Below are 19,028 nucleotides of genomic sequence, written 5' to 3' on the forward strand. Positions count from 1 at the left end.
AAAAAACAAAAGATACAGATTCACTGTCATTTCTTTAGAAGTTGTCAACACAGCTAATGACCTCGTGCTACTGCTCCACAAAGAGACGCTCTTCCTCGGTGTGGTACCAGGGTCACTGAAGTCTAAAATGTGTATTATAATTTAAAAGCCCACCCCTGTGACCCCTTTACTTCCCAGAGAAAGGACAGAGAGGGTTAAAAAGGAAGGGACTTTGTGAGCTCCTTTACCCAGTTAAGCTCAAGAGAAAGGGCATGAGGCTAAATACCAAAAGGCCTTATATGAATTTCTGCAATTTAATGGAATCAGGTTTTAACAACTTCTTTCTTTTTGTTAAATACAGCCTCATGTCAGGATGATGCGTCCCACTCATAAAGCAGCACAATGACGATGTACAGTGGCACTAATACAAGGACATAGTTCATCATGACATTTTCTGCAATTCCCAACTGATTAGGGTCATTATGTTGGAGGCCTGATTTATGTTGTCATTTCCTCTCACCAAACCTGCATCAATGAATCTTAATGAATTGGTAAATAAGGGTGAGGATTACACTGTGTGACACCGCAACATTTCTCACCCTCAACGGCCGAGATTTATGTAGCCAATTAGAGACTAACAGAGAAAATTGGCTGGCAGCAAAATAATATTCTTTATGGGACAAAATGGAGGAGCATTCTCAGTGAAGGGCAATTGTATTGTCAGTGTTAAAGACCATAAAGCATCCTCCCAAGCCACCTTCAAAATGTGCATGTTAGACCATTGTGAAGCTGGATGTTCGCAGAACCGCTGGGCCTTGTGATCCAAAGTCTTTAACATTCACCGCAGCCCATCTCACATGTTTGATCAGCACAAATACACCCCCAGTATGACAAACATGTTTACCTTTTCACCGCAAACATCAGACAATCAAACGCCATGAGGTGCTGCTTCGCTAATGAAGACACAGGAGCTTTCATCAAGGCCAGCCATGTCAGAAAGGCGCTCCTTTTATACAGACATCAAAAAAAAACTAGTACAAAGAGGCCAATTTATTTGCTCTAAACATACAATAAGAAAATATTTGTATAGTTTTATTATTATTATTATTATTATTATTACAATATTTTTTAAAGAAATCTATCCCGTCCCTCATTGTTTTTTCAAAGTAGGAATACCAAAACACAATCACTTCTTTGAAAAAATACGATCAACAAAGGGAGAAAAACATATTCAATCTGATTAAAGCTTTTTAACAGTTCCCCCGTACATCATTATGATGACCATGATAGTTTTTATTTCCTACGTGCACATTAAAGAGCGCTGAAGATGATTATGGCGAGAGACAAAGCTGTTTTTGTGTATCACTACGAAGCACAAAAAGCTTGCCTGCTTATTAACACTAACTTCTTAAAAGGGCACTTAGAGTTATAATGAGAGCCTTTATGTATTACATATTGTGACGAGATTTAGTGTGAGGAAGCAGCTCTCCACATCAAACAAGTTGGCTTGCTATTAGGCACAGGGGCTGAGGGATGCTGTGTGAAAAGGAGTGGAAAATTAAAGCTGAAGCGACGCAGGAAAGGGCTTAATTTACTGGCATGTACAGTATGCAAATGAGATTACTCTCAGCTTAACTGCATCATTTATGTCCATAATAACAGCATCATCATTACAGGGCTCAAATTAAATTACACTGTAATTAGCATATCAAAGTGATTGGTTAAAGTTTAAAACAAATACCCAATTTTGTTAATGAACATCTGTAATCACCGTGTAGCCTCTCAGTGAAAACATCCAAAACAAATATGTGCTTTGGAGAAAGGCTGGAATATGAAACCGTGTGTCAGTCAGCCTGAATGCGTGCATCTGTGTGAAAGCGTGGCGGTGTTCCTAAGACTGGGTGTGTGTGTGTGTTGGGGGGGAGTGTTCCACCTGGAGAGCTCCACACACTCAGGATATATTTCCCAAACTCCAGGAGATCAAAGATCCAATTTCCCACACTTGCCACTTCAGGAGCTCATCAATAAAATACTAATCACTTCACGGCTGATTTGGAGACTGGAGCCTCAGCCAAAGGCTTAGAGAGACTTCCATATCACAAAAAAACACCTCTGCTTTCACTGTCTTCACTGTTGTTTAATGTGTGCACGCTTCACTACACATATAATATATAAATACATAAACCCATATCTATATGTATGTGTAAGTTTAATCCAGTACCTGTCCTGCTTTCTCCTTGACAATCATAGTGATAAATAAGAGCTAAAGCTCCAACTCAAAGATCACTTCTTCAGAAATTACACACTTTATTCCTTACACTGTAACAAAGAAACAACACAAATGACTTACAACTTGAAATGACTGCAATTTGCTGATCAATTTCCCTCTTTGTGAAACTTTTGTAAGAAAATGACCACTGAGCCGTCATCCTTGCTTTTCTCCCCTCACTCTTTCTCCTACATTATCAGGAACGCTCGCGTCAAATTTTCAAGAAGTGGCATCTTGTTTTATTCATTAAGAAATCCATTAAAAGGGCCTTATTTCTTGCAAGCGTGTAAAAGATGTGCCTTTCAAGGTAGAGCTGGGGCAAATCCACTCCATCAGCTAATGACGGCACTCATTACACGAAGAAGCTGGCTAATGAAGGCACGGTGGCCGGCCGATCCCCTCGCCCAGCATAAAGCCCTATGAAATGCTAATATCTCACTTCTAATTAAAGGATTCTAAGTCCAAATGCACCTTCACGGCCAGCAGCTGGCAACATAAATTTTATTTTTCAACACTACACTACACCCGGAGATGGGCCTGAGCAGCATTCCATTAATCCATATTTAATACCCCCACCAGTCTGAGGTCTGCTTCTCTCTTGTATCAGCTTTTACATTAGCCGCTTTCACACACAAACACTAAAGATGCTGAGGAGAAATGTGAAGTTCCTCATACAGAAATGTGATTCTTTACAGCTGGAAACACAACAAAAGGATGAGGTGTAGTTTAGTTGGTGCAAATGAGGTTGTTTAGGAGACAGGCCATAATCCAAAGAGTAAATTCTGAAAATGGACTTATTCTGCCACATGGAAACCATGTGTCCCGTGGCAATTAGCTGTTTTTGAAATCCGTAAAATAGGCTTGACTTTCCTAGGATTCAGTTTAACTTTGGTTTAACAACAGAAACTGTCCAAATTTAAAAGACATTTAAAGGACAATCTGTACTTCTATATGAATAATTTGACATCCTGTACATCTGAAACCAGTCGATTTCTTTATTTATACAAATATAAAAATGTGAGACTGGTCCTCAGCTACAGCACAATTAATGTCTGAGAAGCACAACTTTATTTTCAGGAGACCAGAATCAGTTGGTTTCAGCCTGAACAGCTTAGACTGAAGGCCCCTGAAGAACAGTACCTTCTGATTAGAGACAGGACTAGAAGCTTGAAGTTGGAGCAACATAAGACCACTGCCCCCTACAGGCTGCTTATAGTACTATATTTTAAGCTTCACCCCACCATCTAACAAGGACAAGGAGATAATTTACTACTGACTAAAAGTATAAATACACTTTAAAAAATGTTTTCAAGTGTTATTTTTTGTTGACTCACAAGGTTATTTCCTTTGGGAGTAGGGAGGGTGCGTAAGCCAGACTTGAGTATTGAGGCTACAGCACATCTGAGTGTGCAGCCTATTTAAATACTAACTAACTAACTAACTAACTAACTAACTAACTAACTAACTAACTAAATAAATAAATAAATAAATAAATAAATAAATAAAATGGAGGTAGGTACATAGAGTGTGCTATGTATGCTATGCTGCTGCTGCTCAGTAATATATGATTTACATGTTTTTAATATTATTACCAACAGCTGCCACTTGTTTAGGCATCAACTGGTGATATTTGATTTGTCAAACTAATTATTTGAAAATAAAAAAAAAAAACAAAGCTGTAATAATTCTAATTTTCAAGTTCTACTTTTTTATGTGTAGTTACACCTGCGTTGTTACAATAAAGCTTTATTGGCATCTTTCTTTCTAAAGGCTGCTGCTTTACAGCTATTATGAAAATTCTTATATTTTTTTATATTTTGTAAGATGTGTCCAAATACAGTAAAATAAAGGATTTATTCCTGCACTTTAGAGTTTAGATTGTGTTTATGTAAACACTATTCAGATTTCTAGGTGGCAAAGCCCAATAACATAACATGACATTTTTATTTAGGTTGTCAGGTGTAGTTCAGATAGAGGCAGTTCAGTTTAATTAAATATAATAAATAAATCAACCTAAAACACTAATATATGCAACTCATGGTAAAATAATGGTTGTGAATGAGTGAAAAGTTTTTTTTCTGTTTTTACAGGACCAGTATGTTGTGCCTTCAGGAAAAACACATATGCACGCAACAGCTTGTATGCATGTGTAGCTAGGAGAAATATAATGAAAAAAACAGAGGGAGGGAAAAAAGAAAAACAGGAAAATGCTCTTGTAACGCCCCTGCTGCACGTGTATACAGTTACAACGCTTGCCCATCTCTGGCTGTAAATATGTTTACAAGAAAGCCTGCTGCCTTTCACAGAAACTGACCTTGAAGCCAGTAAACAACCTTTCACAAAGTTCATTAACGTCAAAGAGGGTATAGTCTTTCCCCTCTGACTGAAAAAAGGTCACTGCCATTACTTTAGCAAAAAATATAGCTGCAATACGGTGGAAACTAGGATTAGAAAAAAAAATCTAATAAACAGATTTTTAGCCTAAACACTGGTAAAACTAAATTTCTGAAAGTTGCATTAATCATGCTAATCACTGCTAAGTATCTGTAGCTCCTTCTGTTTTTTACTGTGTCACCTTTTCCAGTCAGTCAGAAAAGATCAAATCTGAACCACATCCTGGTATTCATCTGAAGACACTGCTTTTATCTCTCATATTTAAAATGTTGACATTTTCAGGTTTTGGCACGGCAACTTTGATTTATGAAACTGAATAAGAAATCACAAAAACAATGTATTCTATTCGGCCACTTCCAGGTTCCGTTTCAGCTGATGGTTAAAAATTGTTCATACTTTTCCACTTATCTAGCATTTGTTTTTGAAACAATGAAGCAGTTTTTAACATTTGGTGCATCACTTGCTGAGGCACTAAAATGCATGACGTTAAAGGTCAGTGTTAAGAACATATCACATGATGTCTGTTTGATCCCAGCCCAAGTATTTTCCCAAGGATTCCGTGGCTCTGTACTGTGTAAATCAAGCGGAGTTGACCTTCTACATTCCTCATGCTCCATCCTCCCATTCATCCACGGGTGCAGATAATACTGGGTAAATATCATAAACGTGAGGATTTTAGGATTGAAGTGAGGCTGTCATCATCTTCTGCCACCTGGGGAGAAAAAAGTCCATGCATCTGAAAGTACCCTTTTTTTCTAAAAACTCACCTGTGCTGCAGTTACCTGACCCTAATGCCCACACAAAAGACAAAGTTTTACTTAAAGTTTCACTAAAATCTGTTAAATAATTCAGAAGATATTTTAGTGATGGACAAACAGTGTTGACTTTTAAATGAAGATTTGAGTTTACTATTTGTTGGAGATCTCAGTCACCAACAGCCATACCAAATTTCAACACAATATGGCTAAAAGTTATTGTCAATACTCCAATTTAGCTATAGTGGCCATCTTGAATTTTTAATTTGGATTCAGTATGTGATGGGGGATCATTCTCAGCTAACACATTTCAGCCTATTATGTCCTGAAGAGTTTAAGTCATTTAACATCATAGAGTCATCTTGACTTTTTATTAAGCATTCAGGTTTTGTAGAAGATTGTTCTCAACTACTATTATATATTTTCTGCTTTGTATGTCTAAAAATGACTAATTTATGGCATTTTCAGAAATTAGCATTAGTGGTTAGCTTAAACTTTTGATTAGCATTCAGAATGTGTTGGGTTAGTTCTCAGCTACCAACAGGCCAACATGGTGAAAAATGCCTGAGTTATGGTTATTTTTCCCTTTTGGCTACGGAGGTCATCTTGGATTTTTCATTCTTTCTTTTTCTTTTTTTTTTTTTTTAACCTTTTAGTATGTGTTGGAGATCACTGTCAGCAACCACAATACCAAATTTTAGGTCAATATAGATAAAAATGGCTGACTTTGAGCCATTTTTTAAAATTAGCTCTGGCAGCCATCTTGGATTTTAATTAGTAGCATGTGTTAGAGAGTTTGACTGTGTCTCAATTCATGGGTTGTAGCCGATGTAGACCATGTCAGCTGCATAAACGGCTGTGAAATGAGATGATCTAGCCTACAGAAGACGTATACATGTATTTGTATTTGCGTGACCACGCTCTTCCTCATTACCACTGTGAAACATTTTATGTCACATTGCTTCAGTTGATTTTTTTCAARGTATAACTTCACAAAATACATTTTCGTTGGAAAAACATTACAAATAAATGAATCAAAAACATTAATAAGTTGGGTTTAGCTCCAGTATCAGTACTTGTAACTGCATTTTATTTAACATCTCATTGTGACAAAAGTTTGATCAGCTGAGTTGTTTAACTTAAATTCTTTGGTCTGTGAAAAATTTCCAAACTCCACTGTAGAAAAACAAAGTGGAGGAATGGAGGCATCCGGTCTCCTATTCATTTGGATTGGTAGTAATATTAGTTCATTTTATGTTGGCAAAAATGTATTTGGTGTGGCGACCATCTAAAGTTGGAGATCTATATGTATGTAAATCCAATTAATCATCATTTTAATCATCATGCCTAAGAGTTGCTAAGAAGGTCTCCAGTTCAAAGACATCGACTTCAGACCACGGTGTGACCTAAAGCTGAACCGGCCTCTGCTCGGCCACATGGAGGAGGGCAGCAGCCCCTCCAAACGCATCACTCCACCTCCCAGATAAATAAGTTCACACAGCAAACAGAGGCCCATCAGTCAGGCTGCAMATAGCTAACAACAGAACACAGACAGAGATTGATGGAACGATACAGACAAATAAAGAAAGACAAGGAGAAGACAAGAAGAGGGGACACAGAGAGGTGGGGGGTGTTTGTGAGGGCATCCAACACTAAAAGAGAATAGATAAAAATCACATGCGGGCCTGAGCCAAGCAGCTTGGAAGGCCAAGTACTGTAAGACTGTGAAAGGCAGTTTGTGTTGCCGAGCTGTGACATTTGTTTCTTATTGTCTAAGTGGCAGCTGCAAGCGTCCCCCCCACACCCCAAAGTGAGGGCCCCTCGGCTTTACTCTTGCCTGCCTTGACAGGGAGGTAACCATATTAGGACGCGTATGGTAAAGTAAACAATAACATAGTTGCAATGAGATGGAAATTTTTCAGCTAATGGTGTTTGTCATTCCTGTTTTCAGTGCACTGAGCCCTGTGTTTTCTCTAGCCGGCCAGAGAGACTTTGTTTATGAAAACAACATCGGAGCCAAGACTAAAATCAGATGGGGGGAAAAAGGGAGAGAAATCATAAATAAATATCAGCATTTAAAAAAAGCCCCCTCTTCTCTTATTTGATTACATAAATAAACCCACATTTGGTTAGGAATAGCGTTTCACTCTTTCTCTCCATTCCAGGTCATGTCCAAAAAACCATGGCTAAGATTGAAAATACATTTTCATCTTTTTTTGGTGTTCCGCCCACACTGATCCACCACTGTTCCCATAAACCGCACTCTTTCCTCAGCAGGTCCATTAAACTCATTTTTTAAACTGACTACCAACAAAACAAAGTAACAACATCAACACAAAAACGATTCTGGAGTTAAAACAGTAGGAAAAAAACCTGCATTATCAGTTTTAAATGCCTWTTTCTACAAAAATCCCTTATTTTTTTTATAGAATAAAGATGTTTACCCAAACCTAACAGTTAAATTTATTTGAAGCTAAAAGTGGTCATACAACAATTACTGGATGCTCTTGAAGAGAAACAACAACGAGAAGTAAAACTACTTCTAAATTGTTTGACTTGAGTTTCAGTTTAAAGATTTCCGCACACAAATTCCCCCATTTACCAACAGCAAACCATCCTGATGGTGCTGACTAGGCCTGCTGTGATAAGCAATCCATTGATCCCACAATAAATTAAAATAAGGTAGATAATTTTCATTTGCCTGCTTGTTTATTTTCTTCATGTCTCCCTCTCTTCTGCTCCTTGCCGTAGGGGGAGTAAACTCTGGCGTCAGGTATTTGCCAGGTGCATGGTCTCTAACCTCTGTAGCATCAGAGGCCCATGAACAGGCCTTTATCCAGAGGAGTGACTTTGGTTTTCTGATGCCTTCATACAGCTGGTGATGTTTGGAGCGAGCTTTGGATAGAAGAGGTGGGAAGTTATTTTTGTTGTGTTTTGTTGTCACAAACTCTGGTCCAGGTCAGTCCCCAACTTTTTTTTTCCCATACGTAAATTTCATAAACTTCGGTAAGCTTTGTTAGCGGGAATAGGGGAGCGGTTTTATTATAATAGTTTGAAATAGTCTCCAATCAATATTATTGTTTATCCCAATAATTTCTGAGATAATTTGTGACTGTAACAGGGCTAGTACTGACATTTGAGAAACTTTGAGTAATAAAGTCTTACTTAAATCGTTAAAGACTGCGTACGGTGTTACAAATAAACAYTGTAGTTCCAGGAGAGAAAAAGGAGTTAGTGATGTAAATAGACCATCATTTTCAATATTTGACCACTTAAAACTGGGCATCACAGATGGCTGCTCACTTGGTTGTGAACATTCAATAAGATTACAAATGAAAATTTGTGTATTTTCTAGCAATATTGMGTCATATTTAAGTGACCAACAAGTCACCGACCCACTGAGATACAAGTCTTCCTTTTGGTCAACAGCAACAAAAAACATCAAACAAAAGTAGAAAGGTGGGACAGTTTCTCTGCTGCATTATCACACACACCCTGTGGAAATGACTACAAAGTGGATCTACAACTACAGATGATGCTTGCGTTGCAGATTTGTCAAAAAATTGCACTGTACTGTTTTGTTTTTCTTTATATTAAATATAGCTTCTAAGCTGCTTTAAGTTTCAACTTAAACTTTTATTTTGGTTTGTGGTAAATAAAAACACGATTTCATATTTTAATAGTTTTTATAAACAAGGACTCGTTTTTTTCATCCTGCATCACCAACTACTGTGGGCGTATTTGTCAGCTATGAGGAAACTAATTTAGCTTCTTAGCACATAGCTGAAAAAGAGTATGTCGCCAAGGTCTGAACGCACTTTAAACCATGAAATCACCTAAACAGACAGCAGCCTCCTCCACTTSTGTCTCCTCCACATGTTGACTTCCTTTTGTTTGGTTTTCAGACACCTCTCTGCAGCTCTCACTCTTTCCCTCAGCCTCGGTCCTAATCTCACACCACAATTGCAAGCTGTTTATTTGCGAAGGCCTGAAGCCATTCCATTAAGTAGCCCCACCAGGTGCTTTATCCCTAAAAGGGATTTGTTTTCTAAAATAAACAGAGAAAGCGAAGGACCACCAGACTTGTATTTACTATATCGAGTGCAACAAAATCAAAATTGTTCAAATTGGAAAAGATGTGGCTTCTAGAAACTCTTTGAACTTCCTCTGAGTCAGAAAAAAAAAACCCCAGCAAGATTCCTCTAAATGTGTCAGAAAACAAAGATGATAGTGACAGAATTTTAATGTTTAAATATACTTTTAACAGTTCTATTAGAGCAAATTGCTTTTGCTGGTACCAAAATTAGCATCGGTCAGATGCTTCATTACATTAGCTCACACGCACACGCACGCACGCACGCACGCACGCACACACGCACGCACGCACACACACACACACACACACACACACAGTATAGTCATTTTCTCAGACAACAGCAAATCAATCACAAAACCAGAGCTGAAAAAGAGTTTGTCACTTTTTCTTTCACTTTCSTGATTTTTCTTTTCATCTCTCTGTAACAACTCATCTGCAGATGGATTTTGCTTACTTTTGTCGCCTCAGTCAATCTCGCACCAAGACTCTGTCATGTTAGCCGTCTGCAGCTGGTAGCCGACTGACGTTATCAAAGCTCCTCACTCTCCGAGCCGCACCGCGGTGGATGAATCTGTCGATACGTTTCAGGCCAAGAGAAAAACGTGCCTGTTTGACGCTGATAGAAAAATAGATTGAAACCTGACACATGTGTTTTCACATACGAAAAAAAAAAAGAGAGATCTTTTAGGCTGCTTTGAGAACGTGCATCGACGATAAGATTATCAGCGCTGTTCCACCCACCTCAGAAGAGAAGATAATTCATATGAGGGGTTTCCAAGGTGCAAGGGAATATTAGAATGTTGTTCTGTTGCGCAACATGCTGTATTTAGTGAAACRCATGGGTCTAAATGTGCAACTTGTTTAGTCAGACAATACAGAGCTGGGCGAACTGCCAAAGGGTGTCCTGATAGCAGCTGAGCAGCCACGGGAGCAGAGAATCAGATAGGGAGAGCAGACGGTGGCCAGGTGAGGGTGTTTAGAATGCTCTGACACATCCTGTGATCTCAATCAACAGGAAAAAGCACGAGTGCACCACCACTTTGTGCCTCTCGCCTTGGTCTCTGCTACGACATGCTTGTGGGGACGATAATTTTTCATTTTCATGCCACCTTGCATCTGTTCTGCCTGTCGCTGTTTGTAACCAAAGCAGATAAGCTCAGAGAGCAGATTACGGTACTTACAGTGCATGAAAAACACAGCAACTAAACTGCCAGTGACAGAAGCATTTAACTTTCTTGCTAGAAATCTCCCCCATGTGGCACTTTCGCTACGGCGAGTTGTTTATTATGTTCTGAGCAAGGCATAAGCGATTAACGGAGCTCTTAAGAATCAAAGTGTTATAAATGCATGGAAACACAGCCGGCTGTAAATGCCACAGAATTAGAGGCTTACCAAGCCTAATACTAATACATGGCAATTTTCAGCTTGATGCTGATATAAAGAAATTACTTTTTTAAAGTAAGCAATAAATGCAGCCAAGGGAACGATTACAGAGGCCCTATTTTCATCCCGGCATAAATCTGGACATGACCTTTCTGTGGGTCCAACTCATGAAGCCACTTGTTTATTCCTAACACCTCCATAAAAAGTATATTAAGAAAGAAACTTTGATGGCCACAAAGGAAGCAGTACCAACCAAAGCAAAGAAACTGCAAAAATAAAAAAATAAATAAAGTACACGATTTGTTTTTGCTTTGCATGGATCTCTACATTGCTTTTTACGAGACAATATTTTAAGGACTTTGAGGAAAAGAAACGTGTTTAGGATATGTGAGGATGTTGTCAGGTCTGTAGAAACTGGGCAAAGAGCAGACAGTACACATCAGAGACGTCACTGCCATGATAAATGTCCATGTATCTAAATCAAAACTTTCGTCAGGCTGCTTTAAGCCTGTATTTGAAATCCCTTTGTTCTAATTTCTAACACGTGCTTGATCCATATGGAGAGGGAACGCCGTACATGTTTTTCACACGCTCATCCTTTTTGACTCGGCTGCACTTTAAAAGAGCTTTTCACAACAAGACACATTAATCCCCTAAGCTGCCGCCGGGATTTCTGCATTAGCAATGCAATCAAAATCACATTGGAAGCTTGTGTCAATAATTAAGCTGATTTTGCCACATTAACATTTAATTACGCAATCACTTGAAGATTTCAGGGCTGATCTCACATCTGGAGCAGCCAGCTAAGGGAACCTGAGTACACGGAAAATGCACTCCAGATCAGCTGCATCAACAGGAATGTGCGACTTCGTTTTCCTACAAAATGTTTGAGTCGAGAAAATTAGGAGGCTTCTCCACATATAGAATCCAAGTGATGGTCGGGTTTTCAGCCAGGCTGTACAGAAACGCCAAAACTGGAAATCCACAAACTTGCTGTAGATGTGAAACAAGTGAGTGCCCAGGAAACTGCAGTAGATTCTAATCACTTTCAATGAAACTGAAACTTAAAGCAGTGGATTTAGTGGAAATGTTCTGTCCCCACGCTTGTGATGACACATTTATCTAAAAGATACTGTATCCTGAGTAATCAAAAATAAATAAATAAATGCCCAAATGTAGAGGATTTTTAAGCCGTAGCAGTAAAATTCTAAGTTTTAGGACAATTTAACTTAGTGCTGCTACGATTAATCGATTAATCGACAACTAATCGATTATTAAAATAATCGATGACTAATTTAATAATCGATTAATAGTTTTCTTTTTTTTGTTCTTTACTTTGTTTTWMTCTCCAAACTGCTTTGACACCTTCCACTGCCACGTCTTCCTTTCTGTCCTTGACACACATGCACAGTAGTGGTAACTGGGGTAGGCCGTGGACGTCACAAGTAGGGCTGCACCGATTAGTTGAAATAATCGATGACGTTGATTATGTAAATTTGTCGACGCAGATTTTTTATTATCGATTCGTTGTATTACATACAGTAACCAACACGTGAATGTTCATGCAATTCCATTTCGGTACCTAAACGCATCATTGCGACCGTATTGGCATAAGAGTGGTGAGTTTTYCATGCTTGTCCTGAACGCAGCATCACAAGAGCGTAATGACGTCAGCAGCTGCTGCTTCAGTTCAGTCTGAAGCTTGAAAACAAGCCTCGCAGCTCCTGGAGTAAAATTTACCAAACAGACCGCCTCTGAATTATCTGGTGGATTAATTATCTTGTGAACACGACATTCGTTTGCTCAAAGTAAATAAAGTACCGCCACTTTCTTTATTTCATTCACCATTAAACAGAGACCGGTGTTAGGTCGAGCCACGTTCCCAATTTCCCCAGTGTCTCAAACAACAGAGGAGCTTCCCGACACACGTCTGACCTAAAGAGCACAAGCAGCCAACAAGTGTTGGACGTGTTTTGGATGTTCAAAACGTAGCTTAAATACCTTTTATTTATTTTAACTGCATCCTCTTTTGTTTATTTGATTTAAACTTATTTGCCTTCCATGGACCTCCATCACACATTTTTCTAGCAGGGAAATGACATCAATAGAAACACGTGGAGCTGGATTTTAATTTGTACAATAAGACAAAACAGTCTTGTAGTTTTCAACAGTTTTCACCTTAAAGAAATAAGTTACACAACTGATGTTACAATACAAAGAGTTGGATGTTGTCTTGATATTTGTTAATTTTTATATATTGAGAAATATGTTAAATAAAAATAATAAATAAATGTTTATTATAGTTTTTCCAGAGTGACTTGAATTTTGCATGATTTAGTTCATTTGTTAGATTGTTAACATCTTGCACTATATTTCTTTTACTTGAATTTTATATGCTTTGGTTGAGATTTTATGTTGATGTTAAATCTTTTAAGCTTTTTTTGTTAAAGAATTGACTCTAGAGTGAATATTTTGTGATCATGAAAAAACTATTACAGAAAATATTATAATATTAAAAAACATTTTAAATATCCAGTGCACTCACATCAGAATAACTTATAGATTTGTTGTTAGAATAATCTATTAATCGAAAAAATAATCGTTAGATTAATCAATTAGAAAATAATGGTTTGGTACAGCGCTATAACTGAAGTGACATAAAAAGGCTTACAGAAAAAACACATGAACGTCACATTTTAGGCACTTTGATAAATGTATTGTCCTACAGAGCCAGTGCATCAGTGCTACCAGGTGAGTTTCAATCACTCGTTTATAATACTTTATCTAGTTTGTTTTCTGCTTCTGGTTTGAAAAATTGTGGAGAAACGTGCTTTGCAATCATTTGATGGCRTTATTCACATAAATGCAGAACTTGCTTACTAATTTTCAACCTTTAGTGACCTTTAAATCCTAAAAGGGTGGTCCAATTTCAAAATCTTAACTGTTTTTGGAATCAGTGCATAGATCTCTTTAAGCAAAGAGAGGAAAACTGCTGTAAAGTAACTGAAAACAAGAGTGTTAGAGTTCACGACTGCAGAGGTCTTAAAATCTGTTATTTAAATGTGAAATAGGAGGTAAGAAAATGAGAAACAAATTTTATTGATTTTCTAAAAGCAAATCCATATTTTGCATGTCTGTTTAAAAAATATATTTTGTTTTACTATAATAAAATAAAAAACAGGAATCATTTTTATACCTTTCGTGTCAAATTTCTATCATGAAAAATATTTTTGGCAGACTTTGCTGAACTTTTATTAAAGATCCCTGCACTGAGAAACGCTACTCTGTCTTCTAAATTTGATCAAATCAAATAAAAGCCAGGTTTTAAGACGCAAAAGGACAAAAACTGAAACACATCTAATGTTCACATCTCTATATAAGCTACTACCAACCAGCATGTTCAAGAACAAAACGACTGACAAAGAAAAACTCTGTGAAAATAAAGCTCAGGGCTTCTGAAATCTTCGCACTTTCACACACACATGCGCGCACACACACACACAAACCACTTCCCTCAAAGTCCTCTGTAATTTGCTAAGTCAAAAGTTGACAGCCTAAAACTTTGAGCAACGCAAAGATCCATGTAAAGAACAAACAGAAGATATCAACAGGGTGGAYGGTATAACAACTCTAACCACTGTATGAGCTCTGAGATGGGCTATTCTTGTTTAGAAAACAGGGAATTATCTCCCGTGAGCCAACAGCGTCTGTAAGTTGAGCAGCTGTTCACATGTTCTAACACTCTGCAGAGCCTCTCTCTGCAAAACCAAACTGTTCCTAAACTGCTGATCAGAACACACGACCACCGGTTCCACCTGCAGGGGATCCTGTCCCTTTTCCTACTCACCATGCTGGATTCAGAACAGCAGCTTGTCAATGACAGGGTGCACCTGTCCAATCACCCTGCTGGCCTTGTGCGCACACATGCACACAATTCAGTACACAAACAAACACACAAAAAAAGCAGCATTTAGCTAATTATTAAGCCAATTCAATAGAGCATTCACACACGTGCAGAGGCTGGAGTCTGGTGAATGATTGTGTGTTTACCTTCTACAAGGACTTATTCAAAGCAATCTCCAGTTCCAGCGGTGGTGAAACAACCTCCTCACCCTGCAGACACAAAACACAGAATTATTTATAGTTATGAAATAATTAACACAGCAGAACACAATGTCATCAGCAGCTACAAGACAAAGTACTACACAGAAGTGCACAAGTGGAAACTTGAAGCGACCAACAAGGCCACCAGTTGTTATTGTCTGATGTATAATGAGAAATCACAAAAAATCAATTCTCCACATTCCTATGCTGTTTGCCTTTTTTTCCCCCGTATGCAGCTGTACCAGTCTGTGTGTCTCCCTCGGCTGCTAGGAATGAGAAAGGCACCATTTCAGCTTTGAGCCGGGCAGAAGACACCTCCACTTATCTTCCTGTAGCCGACCATTGTCCCCGTGCAACACATTCTCTCATTTCCATCTGTCTGTTAACTAAACTACTCCCACTGATGATAACGCAGGAACAATAGGGCCGTCTGTGACTCTGCGCTTTATTTGCAAGACAAAAAAAAAACCCACTTTTCGCATTAGTAGATGTTCTCCTGGTCCCGTCCCCCTGCTGGTAAACACAACGTATCTGTACCTGGCTCAACTCCCCTGGGTGGCCCTGATCTGCATGCACAGAGCTTTCCAAACGGAGCAGTCAACCCAGGAAAAAAGATGGGAAAAGAAGAAAAAAAAAAAGAGGTAGGAAACAAAATCTTATTTTTATGGTAAACTGAGAAGTGACTGTGGGGCACTATCACAGGTGAATTTGAATAAAAGCATTAAAGCGTATCCAAATATATATAAATAAATATATATATAACGCTTTTTCCCCACTGTTCTCTTTTTGCCGTTTACATTTGGCAGTCAAAACTGTGGCCAGGCATTTGAACAAGTGTGTCTCTGAAGCACAATGAACAGAGATAAAAAAAAAAAAAACATCCCGGCCCAACTTGTTCAGTTTCAGCATTAATTATGATTTAAATGCCCTTGTTGAAAACACAAGTCAACATGCAGCTCACTCTGAACTCTGCTGAGGGTTGAACAATCAGCGAAAATGGACCATTCCCACATAACTACCCTATTATTGTGATTCATTACACTTCAATTAACATATCATCAATGGAATMGTAAATCAATGGCGAGTGCTGACAAATGACAGATATTTCCAGTTTCAAACTACTAAACATCATTAATTCCCATCACCTGAAAGAGCCCCAGGAGCTAAATGAGTTTACCCAATGCATAACATCCATTTGAACAAATGTTCCATCATTTTAATGATGGAACATTTGAAATGGTGAGAAAAGCCAACAACAGAATCATGATAGCAGCTGTACGCCTTTTCTCCTTGTAATATAATGCCCATCTTGTACTACCTAAACAGATAATTGTCTCCATTTCAAACAGCACAAGGCGGTAATATTGCCATTTAGAACAGTGGGGGTGCAGAGATCGCAGGGTGAGGATAAACAAGCACACGCTGCTTCGCCCGGTTGGGAAAACCGAGCCCATCACACACTCCCGCGTTGAGATTTTAGGGAATAGAGCAACTTCTGGTTGAGATAATTACCCACCTAGGTGGGTTATGTGCATGCTCAGTGAGAGGCCTGAGCTAAGAATATGAATCAAAATGCAACAATTTCAAAAGACAAAAGAAACCGAGGCGCATTTTCCAAGCTTCTCGTGTCATATCTTCAGATAATGTTTTATGTCTATTGTGTTAAATAAAGTGGAAAATAGAAAAACAAATGACTTTTGACAAAGAAATATCTTTTAGCAGTTACAGAGCATTTGTCTGTAACAGATAACCAAGCGTTAGTAATACCTCTAGAAGATCAGATGATCCACATACATTTTTCTGTTCTCTATGCAAATACCACAAGAGTCATTGTAGCCGTGAGGGAAAAACACACACAAACTGCTTATTTTCAGAGGAAATGTAAAATCAGAAGGGTTTTTTGCTATGGTAATGAACCACCGTGGTTACATCTAAGCGGGAACAGACTCATTGTATTCTGTCCACAAACCTGTGAAGTGGTCTTACCTATTCGTGAAGGGGTCGCAGCTTCACAATATGCTCTCTAGTCCCAGGTATGTTATCAGTGCCTTTGGCTTTGTTGAAAGATTGCATGTTCAAAATATGAATTAATACCCCTCCACTGAAAYGTACCCAATCCCAACAAAAAGCCTGCATTCATTGTGGACGGCTCTTCAGCTCCTCTAATGGACAGGCTAGCCTCTCTCTTCACACCGAGCAGACAAAAACCATGAGGGCCCATGAATATTTACCACTAAGTAAAGTTATTCCAYTAATTACTCTAAGCATGCTTAATACTGTATCTGCTGCTACTTCTGTGGCGGCTTGTTAATGAACCTTCACACATCATTACCATATTAATTAATGCTCAGCTCAATGGTTGTCAATGGGAGGCTGCTAGTGTTGTCTCATGGTTCTTTACAGTCCATTCCTAGGTGTTTGGACCACTTAGTTTCTGAATAAATCTAGTGTCTATTTATCAAGCAGCATTGTGTATGACTCAAAAAAAGTGTGATCCTGGTTCAACACACCTCACGGCTGGTGGATCTCTATTAAGGGCGTTGTGTAAATAGAAAGAAGGCGTAGGAGGGTCCTGGATCTGTGGAGTCAGTGATATCAACATGCAGGGTCATTGTTGTTTGTTTTTAGGGTGTGTGCATGATATTTTCCAWGCAAGTGTCTGCACTCTAAAAACACAGGAAAATCTAAAGCATGACTCACTTCTCAACAAATGCAGCTGCTTGCAGTATGATACGGGCTGTGCAGCACATTCTCATTCTTTTCCTTTTGGCCTTTTATTAAAAAAAGAGTGAAAACGTGACTAAGGCTCATAAATCCTGAAAAAACATTTAAAAAAAACAAGCACCTTTTCCCTTCATTTTTCTTTATGATGTGATTGGCAGCACCCAAGCGTAATATAATAAAACCGAAACAGACTGTAAACAACAGCACTTTCTGACACGCAAACAGACTCTGAACCCACCAATTAAACCCAGTCCAATCCGGCCCGCCTTTATTTTGTCAGGGTTTTTTTTGTTTCCTTCATGTTTTTTTCTGAGCTCAAAGGCAATGGTGCAGTCTGGTGAGTGTCAGGCCTGTCTGATGCCCTAGATTCTACAGACCAGCCCTCACATTTTGCTGAGCTAAGCACAAACTACGCAGACGGATTTGCCACTCAATTACTAAGTGAAAGGAAATTCTATCTTAAATCAATACAAAAAAGGGACTCGCATTTCTTTATACTATCAGAAAGAGTTTAAGAAATGCTCAATAATGTAAACAGAGAACACGCAGCACTCTTCAGGAATTCTTATCTACTAAGTGTGGGGCCCAAAGGCTTTCCTGTAAAAAAAAATCTAAACAACTGTGGGTCAGGCTCAACAGTGAGGAAGAAAAAATGTCCCACACTTTAACAACCTTGCATCAACACAGTGAACATTATTTAGAGCAGTTTTAATATTCAGCCACTTTTTCACCAAGTAGGACAACTGTTGGTTCTGACCCATATGAGGCGTCACCCCTTCTCCAACTATAGACTATTTTGTAGGTAAGCACCACCATTATGCTGCAAAATCTGTTTTCAACACAAAATAAAGCCACTTTTCATGTGTCTCAGCCCCATTTAAATTTTGTAGTGGATGTCTACAATTCATCTAGCACAGAAGCTGTCCTTTGACAGAAAACATCGTCTGCTTTAAAAGTTATGCTGATGATATATAATAATTATACAAACTGGTATAATGTATATAACATGGACAACAAAATAATTTACACGGCCTAAAATCCAGTTTTTAAAGCCTTGCACACGATAATACGTCTTGATTTTCAAAAACTGGTTAGGCAAAGCAGAACCTCTGTATCCTGGTTACCTGGATGCAGAAATCATACCATTCAGTCAGCCTGCAGTAAAAATGAGCCTGAYTGTGAGCCATTCTCTTACACTTTAATTAGTCAACTAGTCTTCAACAGCTTACAGCCCAGTGAGACCAGATGTGTTTCTGCATCAACATGAGATTTCTACTTTGGTCTAATCTCAGGCTCTTTCCTTGAACCAACACTTCCATCTTCA

At 38.5% G+C, this 19,028-nt stretch overlaps 1 protein-coding gene across 5 annotated transcripts in view; it reads right to left on the reverse strand.

Moving 5' to 3' along the window:
* Positions 1-19,028, reverse strand: part of foxp1b (forkhead box P1b) — a 230,273-nt gene that overhangs the window by 122,395 nt on the left and 88,850 nt on the right. For all 5 annotated transcript variants that reach the window (XM_014009469.1, XM_014009467.1, XM_014009470.1 and 2 more), the window contains one exon: positions 14,927-14,989. The gene's annotated coding sequence lies outside the window, so the exon portion shown is untranslated. The remainder of the gene's footprint in view (positions 1-14,926; positions 14,990-19,028) is intronic.

The sequence above is a fragment of the Austrofundulus limnaeus genome, unplaced genomic scaffold, assembly GCF_001266775.1.
Source record: "Austrofundulus limnaeus strain Quisiro unplaced genomic scaffold, Austrofundulus_limnaeus-1.0 Scaffold58, whole genome shotgun sequence".
Lineage (NCBI taxonomy): Eukaryota > Metazoa > Chordata > Actinopteri > Cyprinodontiformes > Rivulidae > Austrofundulus > Austrofundulus limnaeus.